We start from the raw sequence: 12797 nt of genomic DNA, 5'->3' as shown, positions 1-12797 counted from the left end.
GTTGCACACTGCACAGGATGCCACATTCCCGGTAATGTATCCGGCCATGCCAGGCCAGTAGAACATGTTACTTGCCCGTAGGACGGTGGCATATATTTGAAGAAGATTTCTCAATTTACATTGAAGCAGCTCACCCTACTGCTGCTCCCGGTATTCGAGCGTCAATTCTACTTAATCTAGCAGACACAGAAGCTGCCCAAGGTGCAAGAAGATTTCATTATGTACCGGCTAGGTTTTACCCGGCTGGTGTCCAGATCGCTCCCGTTGAATCTATCCGTGAACCCGATTGCCTACTATGCAAATTCCGACAGTTATGTGAGTTACACACTAACTTGGTCATGGAGAGGCATTTGTTCTTTTCCCAATGCCAGAGACAGGGTGAACCTGTGGAGATGTGTCAGTGACTTGAACCACATTGCCAGTCGATGTGATTTCAGGGATATACGTGATAGCTTAATCCGTGACCATTTGGTCGATGGTGTCCGCAATGATAAATTACGCTACGAGTTATTGCGGAATGCTGAGCTGACTCTAGAGACTGCTCAAAACCGCTGTCACATTGCTGAAATGGCTGACGCTCATACAAAAGTTTTAGGGCACTCTGCTGGTCGTGCAATTAATGTTGCCGGCATGTCTTATCAAATCTCTTGCCGTTCTCCTCAAGTGCCCGACAACTCTATCGTGAGACTAATAGACAATTGTGGGGGTTTGCGTGCTGCTGCTCGTGACCGTTGCCCTGCGTATGGAAAATTATGTCGATTTTGTAACAAAAGGTATAATTTCTTCAAATGCTGCCGCTCGCGTAGCACAGAGTTCAAACAAGGCAATCTGTAAATTCACTTGGCCATGAGAACTTGCTCTCGGAATGCTCTCAACCAGCTCCTGTAGGCTGCTAGCGAAGGTTTTGACTTGAATGTGCATTCCCTGTCTGACTCAATACACAAACCACTAGACCCCAAGGTCGCTTTGCTCGTTAATGGTAAGAACTTTTATCTGAAAGTTGACACAGGGGCCAGGTGTATCGTGATTTGTCTGGCTGTGTTGAAAAAGTTACGAAAAACAGAGACTGTCACTCCTACGGCTGCCTCCCTTCTCCCATTTGCAGGAGGTCCAGGGCACCCTATTGGTCAAGTCGAGTTACGCTGCTGTCTTAACTGACGCTGTCCACAACCTGAATTTCTATGTTGTTCGTGAGGATGTGCCGTCTCTGCTGGGTGCCAATGCTTGTCACGACATGGGACTTGTCTCTTTCACCCCTTCTGTTTGTCATCTGACTACAACCTGTGACTTTAGCCAACAAATCCTGACACAATACAAAACTTTGTTGACGACAAGCTGGCCAGGCTGCCTGTTAAGTACACAATTACCATTAACCCTGAGATAATCCCAGTTGTCTGTCCAGCACACAAGATTCCCCATGCCATGTTCAAAATGAACTCAACAGAATGGTGTCTCTAGGTGTGATTGCGCCTGTCGCTGACCCCTCGGATTGGGTCTCCACCATGGTTGTGGCAACAAAGAAGAATAAAGACAAAATACGGATTTGTATCAACCCTAAGGATTTAAACACAGCCATTAAGCGACCTCACTATCCCATGTGCATTGTGGACGAGATTGCAGCGCAGATGGCTGAGGCAACTGTATTCACTGTACTAGATGCCAAGAGTTCATTCTGGCAGATTTTGCTGGAACAACCAACCACCTTCAACACACCGTTCGGACGATACAGATTTCTTCGCATGCCTTTTGGCATAAGCTCTGCCAGTGAAGTATTTCAATAAGCTATGGAGCAGTTGTTTGCGGGTTACCCATGTCCATTGTAGTGGATGACATCCTCGTTGCTGGACGAACTGTCAAAGAACACTATGCTAATCTGATAAAGGTCCTGGATCTCGCCAAGGCCATTAACCTCAAGCTAAACCCTCAAAAATGCAAATTCAGGATAAGTGAGGTGAAATACATAGGCCATGTGTTCACTAAGGATGGCCTAAAAACTGATCCGGTGAAAACCAGTGCCATCAATCGAGCTCCCAGCAGCCCACAGACGTGCTCGGTCTACAAAGATTCCTTGGCATGGTGAACTACTTGAGCAAATTTATTCCGGACGTCAGTGAAATATCAGCCCCATTGCGCCAGCTTACACACAAAGACACTGCTTGGACCTGGCACGAGCAACAGCAAAGGGCGTTCGACACTTTTAAGCAGCAGATGTCTTGTGTTAGTTGAGGCCAGTTCATTGGTTCGTAGTTGAGACCAGTTCATTGGTTATATTTAAGAAGGAGTTAGATGTGGCCCTTGTGGCTAAAGGGATCAGGGGGTATGGAGAGAAGGCAGGTACAGGATACCGAGTTGGATGATCAGCCATGATCATATTGAATGGCGGTGCAGGCTCGAAGGGTCGAATGGCCTACTCCGGCACCTATTTTCTATGTCTATGTTTCTATTTTTCTATGCTCCTACTCTCGCTTATTTTGATCCCACTTATGACACCATGTCGAGCTTCTGCTGTTGGAAAAACTTAGTCACACACAGTGATTAAGATCCCAAGAATTTATTAGCGTTGCAGCATAGGTAAATTCATCTTAATACACAACTCAAGACTGAGGGAGAAAGGGCTGAGAAGCTTTCTGTTAAACTAGTGGGCGTAGCTACAAAGTATGACTCATAACATGAGTGACACTGATCTATACAGAGTCTTCACTGTTAGTAATGTAACAGTAAGTTCAGACAAAGAGTCGTCACCAGTTCCGCTAATGGATACATGCCGCCCGGCTGTTCAGTTTTGTGCTGACTGATTAAGCTGCCAGATTTGCATTTTTAATAATTAAGCCTACCACAAAATGCTTCCTACACAACAGCAAAGTCACAAGGTGGCAAGTGATAGTGTCATTCCAATCAGAAAACAAAAGAGACACAAAGTGCTGGAGTAACTTAGTGAGTCAGGCAGCATCACCAGCAAACAAGGAGGTGACATTTTGGTTGGGACCCTTCATCACATTATCTACGTTCTCCAGAAATGTTGCCAGACCCACTGAGTTACTCCAGCACTTTGTGTCTTTTAAAAAAAAATATTGGTCTGCATCTGCAGTCTCCTGTATCTAAATGAATTTATTCAGTTTCATTGTTTCATGCATTAAGTAGATATTAGCAATTAAAAAAAACTATTTGCCTTTTCAGATGCTTTTCTGATGGTACAGATGCAATCATTGGGATGGAGGTAGGAGACATTGACGACTCTCAGCAAACAGTTTGTCAAGGAAAATAAAACAGTATGTTGGAATTACTCAGCAGGTCAGGCAGCATTTGTGGAGAAAGGAGCAGTCAGAGCAGATGCGTATTCGCAGCATTATTTTCATTCCAGCGGTGTTTTGCTCTTGGATCACTGTAGGATAACGTCTATTCACTCACAGGTCCATCCAAAACACGGAGGAAACAGGATTCATTGCAACCTTTCCCAATAAAATCCATGGAACTTTTCTACAAATTGCACTCCGTATGTTCACATTCACATTTATTGCCACATGCACCAATTAAGGTACAGTGGAATTTGATTTAAATCCGTCCCACGGTACGAGTTCATTCCAAGAGCTCTCCCGAGTTTGCCCTGATTCGAACTCAGAGATTTACGGTAATGGCCACTCATCGTTACTCGGGGCTCTCGTGGACATTTTTCAACATGTTAAAAAATCTTCACGAGTCTTCCCGTGCTTACCTGCCATTAGCGAGTCTTCCCGAGTACCTCCCGTCCACGTTACGAGCCGGTAAGTGATGTCCCCGAGCTTCAACGTACCCGCTACGTTCATTCTCCGTGCTTACCACAAGTTTAATTTTTTTAAACTCGGGAGAGCTCTAGGAATGAACTCGTACCGTGGGACAGGGCCATTACCATGCAACCATACAATCAAAAAGAGCACCATACACAATAGAGTATAACATGAACATCCACCACAGTGGAATCAACATTCTTCACTGTGGTGGAAGGCCGTTCGGTTAGTCCTCCTCCTTTGTTCATCCGTGGTTGGGGCCATAAACCCTCCGCAGTCGCTGCTATGGATGGCCCGATGTACAGACCCTCTCGTCATAATGCTCGAAACTCCGACGTCGGGATGGACGGACACTCCGCGGTTTGGAGGTCCCGAATCGGCCGCTTCCTACCAGAGACCGCTGCTTCACGATGTTGTAGGCCGCAGGCCGGCAGTCAGAGCTCTTCTCCGGCGATCTCCGGCAAAGGATCACCGGCTTCACGATGGAAAGTCCACGCTGCGCCCGCTGCTGAAGCTCTGGGCCCCGACTCCAGGAGAGGCCGCACCAATCCACGTTGTTAGGCCGCGAAGAAGGCGAAAATATGACATGAAGAAAAGTCACATACCGTCGAGGCAAGCTACCAAAAACAGTTTCCCCCTATTCCACGCCACCACCCCCCACACTAAAGCATAGATGCACTTTGTAGATGCACTTCAAATCACCGGCACTAAATGGGGCCCTTTTACTCGATCCTATCTATTCCCCTCTCTATACACGGTTCACAATTTAGACACATGTTTATTCACATTTCCAGATTTGAAGAAAGGCCGTTGATCTGAAAGGCTAACTTAGTTTCCCACTCCATAGATGCTCACCGACTTCCTGAATATTTCTGGCATTTTCTATTTTATCTTAATTATTACTTCACCCACAGCAACTGCAATTTGCTGCTTTTGACATCGATGCAACCTTCTCCTTCAATCCTATCTCAATATGCAAAGCTAAAGACTGCCAGTGCAACACTTAATAAGGTCCCATCTACCTGACTTCACAGCAGCATTGCAAACCTCCAGGCCATGCTTTCGGAACACACAGAGGACATGAGCAAGTAGCGGAAGGCCCAGACCACCTCCCAAACTGACCACCCACCTCCAACGCTATCTTCACTTCCCACATTGACTGCATCAGCCACCAGAGAACCAACATAACTAAGAGTGGAAGCAAGTAATCCTTGATCCCAAAGGGATTGCATGAGATGACGAAAGATCTGTATTTGTAGGGATCAATATCCGAGCTAATGTATGCAGGAAAAGGCTAATTAATATTGCGTGCTTCAGCAAAATTGGTGGCTGGACAGCGAGCCACTATTACTTTATAATAAGGCAGTCTCATGGTCTGACGGGAAATGGTAACAGTAAAGAGTTTAAACACCATCAAAACTCATTGTATTGTAGAACCACAGAAACGTTTTGTTATAAATGGATAGAAAACTCATTTATTCCAGTTTAGATAACTGCTTCATTATTGTATGGCCAAGACAATTTATTCAAAGATAGACACACAAAAAAAAGGAGTAATTCAGCAGGTCAGTCAGAATCTCAGGAGAAAAGGCATAGGTGACGTTTCAGGTCAAAACCCTTCTACAGTCTCCAGAGATGCTGACCCGCTGAGTTACTCCAGCTTTTTGTATTCTTACATTCCGATTGAGTCGAATGAGATTAAGTTCAATAGGAACGTATGCTTTTAATACCGTTTGACCATAACCAAAGAAATAGAAGGGAAAATTGTGATTTTTTGGTGGATATACTTGACATTGCAATGTACCCCAGAGGTGGCTTCACGCAGCTCCATAACAAGAGAAAGGCATGTTATCAATGTAGATACAGCATTAGATTTACCTGGAGGCAATGCCGATGATCATGTGCCCAAATAAATCTCTCACCAGTACAATGCCAGAAAGAAATTATGAAGAGAGTTCCCAACATAAGCTATAGTAGAATACATCCTTTAATAAACGACCAGACAATGATGAAACTAAATGACAGATTCCAATTTCCTCAGAATCATGTGGGCATTGTGTTCACATGGTTGGACAAGAAGTAAGAGAAGGTACCATAAAGATATTTAAAAACCCTGAATGCAAGCTCTTCCAAATATCATTACAAAAAACACTGGTCATGACTTTTCTGAATCGTAAAATGTTTCACTGTGAGAGTCTGTGACGAGTAATATATCATGTTTCTCTCAAATGGGCGTACATTTAGTGATGTGGACGTCAATATTTAAAAATGTTAAATTTGAACATCCTAATTGCCTTAGAAGTTTTCCAAAAAGAAAACACCTCCCAAAAAGTTCAAGGCAACAGACTTAGAAGTAATGGTTTGGATTGTGCACATTTCTCTTGTCAGGCTGTGAGTAACATTTGCTACCTAGCAAAGATTATAGTGCCTATAATCTGTTCATATGCAACCTTCATACATTCTGCACTGCCATGTTATCAAAAGCTGGTCAGGGAGTCAAGAGTCAAGAATGTTTAATTGACATATGTATCAAAATGAAACGTTGGAATTCTAGGCATAACTTCGAGGAAGTTATGGGCATAAAAAGGGGCAAAGCCTTAGAAAACAAGGACAGAAACAAGGATATACAGCATATATCAAAGTAGGATTGGACTGGTAGCCCACATATAACATGGAGTATAAAAAAGAAACCTATATGATGCTGGTACAAAACTAGACACAAAAAGCTGGAGTTACTCAGATGATCAGGCAACACCTCTGGATAAAAGGAATAGGTGAAGTTTCGGGTCGAGACCCTTCTTCAGACTCTGAGGCAAAGATGACTGTTCTTGATGAAAACATGTTCTTGATGAAACTGTTCTTGATGAAACATTAATTCTGTTTCTCTCTCCACAGATACCACCTGCCCTGTTGGGCATTTCCAGCAATTCTGTTTTAATTCAGGTTGAACACATATGCAATCTTTTTCACATTCAGATATTCAATTATGGATGGGTATTGGATGCTCATGGAGGATGCAATATGCTTAGGACAAAGTGGAATCATTGAGCCCGAAACTTAGTTTGGATTTCACCAACAGGCAGGCATGGAGCAGGGCAATATATGTGGAACTAGGCGATTCTGTGTCTGAAAGGATCAGAGTTAGAAGTTCAGCAGACGCTGGTGGTTAAAGTGACTTCTTCTTAATCGATTTACACTGCAAACGCCTCTGCAATGGTGGTACTGAGGGGACTTTGTGTACGGCATTAATACACTTCAATTGCTCCGAATATCATGATTACTCAAGTCCTCATTTACTGAGCTGTTTTAGTGCTCATTTCCACCTTAACTTTAAATATTGATGATTTTTTTGTACCCTCCCTTTGATATGAAAGTCATTTACAATTACCACTGTATTTTTCACCTCTGCCTTCAAGGGGTTTTCAATACAGGCCGTCCCAGGGTTACAAATTCCCAACCTGTGGACACACACAGTACACACAAACGTGTTCTTATGAATATTACTGAACTCAAACGAGAACCTGTCCTGCAAAAAAAAAAACACGTTTCCATGTAATCTTTCCATATTAATCAGGCACCATTGCATCTTGAGAACACAGGCTGCCAGTTTCACTACGGGAGGCCATTGAAGAGAGTTTCTTTGGAAGCTGATAATTTGTGCAACATCACTCTATTAAACAATGCGACAGCCACTGGTCATCAAGAGCATTCATTGAGCATAGGGCGTCCTGATTATGTACCATTGTAACAGTAAATGAACATTGATGTCAATTGACCTTCATCAATACTGTGAAGGTATGATTATCATATCCATTGATTTTGTGTATTTTACAACTTATGCATAAAATTGATTTATGGATGTTTGCAAAACTAGAACCGGTTCGTAACCCGAAAACGGTCTGTATTTTAATTACAGTCCATGGAATTTTCCACCTGCAATTAAAACAGACCTCTCCACCATTCAATAAGATCATGACTGATCTTCTACCTCAGCACCAGCTTCCTGCACCAAATGTAGATTGCTCGATTCCCTTAATGTCCATAGATCTATTTATCCCAGCCCTGAATATACCCAATGACTGAAAGCTCTTGGGGAGAGATGTTCAAAGATTCTTTACTCAACAGAAATGTCTTCCTTTCTCCTTCATGAATGATTGGCTTGGGATAATGACCCACGGTTCTAGATACCCATATCAGAGAACACTCTATCCTGTGCAGCCCTGTAAGAATTCTCAATCAGACCACCCCTCATTCATCTAAACTCAGCATTTCTGCCCTCAGTATTGGGCTTGCCTACTTAATCTCTTCTTGTAGAATAGACCCCCATTCCAGCAATCAGCCTGGTTGACTTTAGGCACCTCCTCCATCACAGGTACCTACCTCCTCTTCAACTGGACACTTAAAATGGATCCTCATCCCACCCACCAGCCAAGCCACCCATTCCCCTGCACACACCCACCTTCACCTGGAGACGGGGGGACACACCTAGGCCCCGTCCTCTCACTGGGACCACCCCTCATTCTGCCTTTTATTTTTAAAAAGCACTTTATTTTCGGTCTCGACCTAAAACGTCGCATATTCCTCCTCTCCATAGATGCTGCCTCATCCGCTGAGTTTCTCCAGCATTTTGTCCACTTTCTTTTGTCATTCTATGGTTATATAATTCTCTCCAGTGCAGCGAGGTTCTATACTGCTCACCTTAACCATTTAGTCAGGGAAGGGGTACACTGGAGCTGTCCTGAGCTATTAACTATCTCATCGAAGACCCTCGGACTATCTTTACTCGGACTCTACCTTGCACCAAACATTATTCCCTTTATCATGTATCTGTATTCTCCCCGTTGGATTGCAACCTTGTCGTGGTCAGGGAGCTTGTGTGTCTCAGTGACCCCTAGAGCTATGCCAGCGGGAGATTCGTCTCCTGTTAGGGTCTCCCATGCTGGACAGGTCGAAGGGTAGAGGCGAGACGAAGAGCGATCCACTGGTCCTCCAGGTTGGAGGTTGAGCACAGGGCTAACAATCCTGTCTCGTAAAACAAATATGTTACGGAAACAGCAACTGAAGGAATCAACACTACTGTGGAAGACCTTCGTTGCTGCCCTACATGCCAGGAGGCACAATAGGCAGCAAGGAAGGATGTATCTGTACACTGTGGACGGTTTGATTGTAATCATGTATAGTCTTTCCGCTGACTGGTTAGCATGCATCAAAAAGGGTTCACTGTACCTCGGTACACGTGACAATAAACTGAACACCCACAAATGCCAGAAAAGTTCTCCTGAGGAGGTTTCTATTATGGGCAATCCAGCACAGAAAGAGCCCAACAAACGTCATTCCCACCCCTTCAGTATGTCCCGTCCTGGCTTCATTACACAACTTTAATTTCACTTTAAAGAGGACATTGTTTATTTTCTGTGGAGATTCAGAGACTGCGTTACCAGCAGTTTTTGTGACTGATGCTTAAACAGAGAGAGAGAAAAAAATGACCGTTTGCAACTGCCCCTGGACTAATTGGAGGAAGGAGGAACTCTGAACCAAAGATCTAAAGAACCAAAGGCACAACACCAAGAAGAAGCTGCTAGTGGCCTTCTACCGGGTGACCATTGAGGGTCTACTGACATATTGCATGTCAGTGTGGTATGCAGGCTGCTCTGCTGCAGATAAGAAAGCGCTCCAGAGAGTGGTTAAAACAGCAGAGAGAATCACCGGCTGCCCTCTCTGGAGGATATTGCCACCTCACGCTACCCCAGCAGAGCCACTAAAATCATCAAAGACTCCACACACCCCAGTCACCACCTTTTTGAACAGTTGCCCTCTGGCAGGCGTTACAGGTCAGCCAACACACGCACCTCCAGACTCAGGGACAGTTTCTCCCCCAAAGCAATCTTCACACTCAATATGAAAAAAACACTGAGTATTATTCATGCTGCTACCCACCTTGTACTTTACTATCACCATGTACAGTACTGTTTACTTACTTATCTTGATACCTAGTTTTTAACATTGTTTTTAAATTGTGTCCTGTGTTTTTATGTTTGTATATTATGCACCAATGGAGTGGCAATGACAATTTCGTTGTATGCAGTGTCTACAACGACAAATAAAGGCATTTCATTCGTTTTCTATTATCTTTGCTCTGAACTGCCACCAAAAAGCTGCCATGTTCTGTTCACAAACCTGTTTGGAGACGAGGGTCAACCCTGCCTCTTGGGATGATATCATTTCCAGTTCATGCCCCGATTGTCCCCTTCCACCAGGGTCACCCAGGCCCATGTGACATTCTTGAGCGGCCCTGCCATGCAGGCTTCACATTACAACAGGGGGAGGGTGTGTGTGGGTGGAGGGGGCGCAGTATTTCCCCGGATTTGGGAATATTTCCACCGCCAAGCGACGCCGTGGTCAGAACCTCGTCGTAACGGATCAGCCAAGGTAATCCCGCATGGTGATCTATCCATTACCCATTCTATCATCTATCATGGGGTGAACGGCCTTGTCTCACTCTGCACAGCTTGACACAGATCCGTCGACGGTAAACCTTCCCAATTAAACCCAGTCAGTGTAACCGGCCCTGAGCAACAACCCAACCGTGTCAACGAGCCTGTAGATAGATGCGCTTTGGGGCAACCGCTCCCAACTAATGGGGAGCTCAGCTCAACGTTATGCACAGTATCTCGAAAGGAGGTCGAGCAAGTAACACGAACATTAAGGACATAGGTTCCCCTCTCCCCTTATGCTCACTCTGAAGAAGGGTCTCTGCCCGAAACATCGCCTATTCCTTCTCTCCAGAGATGCTGCCTGTCCCGCTGAGTTACTCCAGCATTTCCATCTGTCGCTCCTCCCTACACAAGCTCGACACTTGTAGTCTAGGACTTCACTTTCACGTTTTAAACAGACAAGTGGACTTCACACAGCCCGCTGCAATGTAACCATTAGATTGAGAAGGTGGTTACACTCACCTGTTAGTAGACAGAGAGGGAGCAGGAGCCTGAAGATTAAGCCGCAGCCGAGGTGAGCAGCCATCGCCAGATACGAGACATGTTATGGGAGCAGCGGTGTGTCGGTGGGGTCCGGTTTACAGAGGCTCCACCACAGTCCCGACAACACACGGGATCCCGTCCAACAGCCCCGTCCGTCCAGGGTCGAGCTGCCCCCGAGGGCTCGGCGCTTTCACGGGGGGTGCGAGTCAGTTTCAGCCCGTCTGTCTGTCGGTCTGTCTGCTGGCCCCCAGACCGTGTGAGGAAGCGGAGTCTCCGGTCACCTCTCCCGCAGGGAGCAGGGGCTAATATCTCAGCCGCTGCAATACAACCAGCTGCATTGAACCCAACGTCTGCAAGGCGAGGAGGTAGCGCTGAGTTAGGAGCAACCCCGAGGAGCACCTAGACCCAACTCTTTCGGGACGGGGTGTGACGTTGGTCCGCGGGGTATGTAGTTCTCCTGGTTCGGTTTTATTGAAACCTCTCCTGAGCTTTCAGAAGCCGGTGACCCTGTGACCGGGAAATCGCCGGCTGTGGGAGGAGGAGGGACGGGCTGCAATCACTTCACCTGCGCCTTGAACATCCACTTGCTGCCAAGATTTCAACCGCCGCCTCTCCTCCTGATCAAGAAACCCACATTTATCTCTGAACCTAATAACACGTTTGCCTTTTTGTCCGCTGCAGCTCGGAGCTTTCAAGAACCCGCTTATAGTTCAGCTGTTTTGGCAGTTTTGATGCGTATTCACGATGATGTGGACAGAAAGATTGTAGAGTTAAAAAGCGCAAGTCAAGGCTATGATGGAGGACTCTGGTTAAAATTAAGGGGTCGCCAACACAAAGGAATTTGGAAGTTGAGTTCTTAGAATCCACTCAAGGCAAGTGTGTTGGTTTGTTTGTTGCATGTCCCCGTTATGAAGCAGAACAATGACATTACTTGAATTGAATTGATTGAATCCTTTATTTGTCATTCAGACCTTTCGGTCTGAACGAAATGTCGTTGCCTGCAGCCATACATGTAATAATAAACAACACACAATAAACACAAATTAACATCCACCACAGTGAGTTCACCAAGCACCTCCTCACTGTGATGGAGGCAAAAGTCTTAGGGCTGCAGTCTCTTCCCTCCTCTTCTCCCTCTGCGCTGAGGCGATACCCCACCGGGCGATGGTAAGTCAGTCCCGCGGCTCACTGAGCTCCGCGGCCCGGGGAGGTCGAAGCTGCCGCCCTCCAGTCCAGCGGACGCAGTTGTTGCCACGGGAGCTCCGGAAAACAGGCATCAACCTGTGACCCGCGAGCTCCCGACGATGTCATCCACTGGCCCGCGGCCGAGCCCCGGATTCAGGTCGCCGCCGCCAGAACGCTGCTTCAGCTGCCGGAGCACCGTCTCCGCCCCGCACCGGGCCGTCCACACGGGAGCGTCTCCGCCCCGCACCGGGCCGCCCCCACGGGAGCGCCTTCCAGCCCCGCACCGGGCCGCCCTCATGGGAGCTTTACAGGCACATTAGCCACAATTACAACAAGAAATAATCAAACAATTATCATTTAATTGAAGTAAACTAGACCACGATAGTGCAAAATACAAAACACATAGAGCAGCCATGGTAGTGCAAAGTCCGTAGTGGCTTGGGGCATGAGCTACGACTGTGGTTGTTGTGCAGGGTGGTTCAATGGTTGATGGCAAGAAGCTGTTCTTGAATCTAGAGGTAATAGTTCTCAGGCTCTTGAACCTTATTCTTGATGGTAGCAACCAGAAGAGAATGTGTCCAGCAGGCTGGGTGTGGGAGTATGATGATTATAACAGCTGCCATCTTGAGGGAGCCTTTCTTGTAGTTGGGTTGATGGTGTGGAGATCCATACATATCAGACCAGACAATGTCCACCACTTTCTGCGGTCTCCTTCATTCACGAGTGTTCAAGTTTTTGAACAAGGTCACGATGCAACCAGGCAGTAAGCCCTCCACCGTACACTTGTGGATGTCTAACAGAGTATTCGGCAGCATGGGTGAATCTCCTCATGCTTCTGAGCACATCAAGGCATTGGTGAGCTTCCTTTGTG

At 46.0% G+C, this 12797-nt stretch overlaps 1 long non-coding RNA gene across 1 annotated transcript; it reads right to left on the bottom strand.

Moving 5' to 3' along the window:
- Nucleotides 1-319: 319 nt before the first annotated feature.
- On the bottom strand, nt 320-9242 carry LOC116986109. Its single transcript, XR_004415418.1, has 3 exons — nt 9231-9242; nt 7761-7763; nt 320-355 (listed from the first exon to the last, which is right to left on the bottom strand). It is a non-coding gene; the product is annotated as an uncharacterized LOC116986109 (long non-coding RNA).
- Between the last annotated feature and the right edge of the window lie 3555 nt (nt 9243-12797).

The sequence above is a fragment of the Amblyraja radiata genome, chromosome 23, assembly GCF_010909765.2.
Source record: "Amblyraja radiata isolate CabotCenter1 chromosome 23, sAmbRad1.1.pri, whole genome shotgun sequence".
NCBI lineage: Eukaryota > Metazoa > Chordata > Chondrichthyes > Rajiformes > Rajidae > Amblyraja > Amblyraja radiata.
Note: the sequence above shows the minus strand (reverse complement) of the source record. Positions and strands in the feature narration are given on the sequence as shown.